The 2500-nt window shown below is 44.0% G+C and overlaps 1 protein-coding gene across 5 annotated transcripts in view; it reads right to left on the bottom strand.

Annotated features, from left to right (window-relative positions):
• The window catches only part of cux1a (cut-like homeobox 1a), a 117693-nt gene that overhangs the window by 53656 nt on the left and 61537 nt on the right, over nucleotides 1–2500 (bottom strand). The window lies entirely within an intron of this gene.

Genomic DNA, 2500 nt, shown 5'->3' with positions numbered 1-2500 from the left:
TGGCGGCACTTCAGAGGGGGGAGCGCGGGAGAGATGGCAGTCTGCAGACGGGCTAGTGGGGACATGGGGACAGGAGGAAAGGCGGCAGGAGGAAGAGGAGGAGGAGGAGGAGGGCCCAGGAGAGATCCAGAAACCCAAACTAAAAACAGGACTGGCCTCACATCCCACCCCTTCCTCCTTTTTTATTAAATTCCATCTGCACTTGGTCCCTTATTGAGGGATTTCCGGCCTACAGTTTGTTTATGTATATATATATATATATATATATATATATATATGTGTGTGTGTGTGTGTGTGTGTGTGTAAAGAGAGACAGAAACTGTTAAAAAAGGAGGAAAGAAAGAAAGAAAGAAAGAAAAAAAGAATGAAAGAAAGAAAAATAGAGAAAATGGTGTGTGAGAGAAAAGAGTCTTAGAGTGCGCCAATACCGGACCAATTACTGTGTCACGCCACGCACAGATATTCTGGTATTTATTTAGCCGTAATGGAAAGCACTGGGGACTGGCACGGGGGAAAAAAGAAAAAACAGAACAGGGTGCTGAGCGTCACACGGGCCCAAATAGAAGCTGACGTTCTTGACGTCTGAGCAGACACAGTCCCAGCCACACCGTCACAACAACCACGCCATAAAAAAATACAGCACAGGAGCGCTGATAGACTTCACGAGTACGGCAATTATCAGGAATCTGAGATTAGATAACACTGACACACCGAAAACGAGAATTTTGCTCAGTTTAACATAATGTACTATTTGTAGTACATGTAAGAGGTGATGAGATGACACGATCAGCTGTCAGAAAATGGCGTAATGTTGTTCTTTTTGATTACAACAGGCTTACCATTATCTACCTTTTGTTACTATATTTTGTTCTATCAGTAGTTACTGTTACCTTCTGTGTGCGTGTGTGTGTGTGTGTGTGTGTGTCATTTTAGCAATACTACTTTGGGTCAAGAGCAAAGCTTGTGCTAATTTTGCTGACTGTGTACCTTGACACAAAATATTTAGCACAAAATGACTGCAGCGGCCTGATGTGTTATCTTAGCAGTGGTGAGTGAAGTGCTTAAGAGAAATGAGGCACCCAAACGCTCTCTAAATGAAGTGTTTCTGGAGAATGAGGTTTTTGCCGCTCTTGTGAACACATTTACTGATGTGTGCAAAATGAACAAAAAATAAATAAAAATAAAAATAGCTCATAGCTTTCATGCAGTCGTGCCAAGGATGGTGTGACACATTTTAAGTGGCTGGACTACACTCATTGGCATCACACGGCATCATCTAGAGAGAAGCCAGAAGGTTTGCTTGATTGTTACAGTAAACTTAATGACATCTGGACAATGACATCTGGACATTTTAACTCTGAATGTGTTTGTACTGTGTTTGTATGTGAGTCTTGTTTGTTTATATAATTTGTATTTGTATATAATTTGTATTTTTATATTTTTTGTATTTGTTTATATTTTTTATTTGTATATATTGTGTTTGTATGTGTGCGCATATGTATGTACTATATAGAGATAATCAATTGAGATGATACATTTATAAATAAAGACTGATCACATATGTTTCTCTCTCAGGATTTTCCTATTTTGAAGAAATATTTTTATCCTGAAATTTTCCACTAAATATTAGATTATGTAATTATTAGATTATATTTAATATACATACATTTCTGTATAAATACACTGTAGCAGTCTTGAAGTGCATTTGAGCTGCAGGATGTGGCTAACCTCTTCTTACTATCACCAAAGTACAGATTTGTGTTTGAACACGTCGCCATTCATCCAGCAGTGCGACAAAAACTGATCTGAAAAAAAAAAAAAACTCTCTGAAATGTGTCTCAGACACACTCACACTAACGTATATCACACACACACGCACCCCTCCTGCGGCCTGATCCCGAACAGAGCAGCGTGTGGGACCAGCCAGCCTCTCCGGCTATACGGCCGTCACTTTGCGCGTCAGTCACATTAGCGCCCTGCTCCTGGAGGGCACGAGGCGCTGGTCTGAGACGTGTCTGAGGGGGCAGGGGAGCCGAGCCTGCCGCCTTGTGCTCTCGCGGCAACACTGGGCGGCCAGGCGAGCGGCTGCCGAGGCGGCGACAGTGGCCGTGGAGACGGTGATGGTGATGGCCATGGCGGCAGCATCGGTGGCGGCGGCGGCGGCTCAGGGGATCCCCCTGGCCCAGACCCTCGCGCTGTCAGAGCGCATCGGTGAAGCAGCCAGCCCGCTCCGAGGCCCGCAACGGCACTGGTTGTCTGGGGTTAAAGCTCTATTAGCATTACTTGGCCTGCTTCCCTGCCCTCCACACACACACACACACACACACACACACACACACTAACACACTGCACATGAGACACACACCACCTCCAGACATACTATAGCTCTTGACCCACAGCTGCATTGAAAAATCTACCAGCCAACAGCTACATAACACAAGCTGAAAAAAAAAAAAAAAATCATGTGTGCGAGAGAAAACCACTTGGTCCTTCACAGATA

This window comes from Alosa pseudoharengus, unplaced genomic scaffold, assembly GCF_046254945.1.
Source record: "Alosa pseudoharengus isolate Yale_2024_CS ecotype anadromous, Long Island Sound unplaced genomic scaffold, YU_APseudo_1.1 YU_APseudo_1.1_scf_8, whole genome shotgun sequence".
Classification (NCBI taxonomy): Eukaryota; Metazoa; Chordata; class Actinopteri; order Clupeiformes; family Clupeidae; genus Alosa; species Alosa pseudoharengus.
The sequence above is the reverse complement of the archived record's forward strand: the minus strand, read 5'-3'. Positions and strand labels throughout refer to the sequence as shown.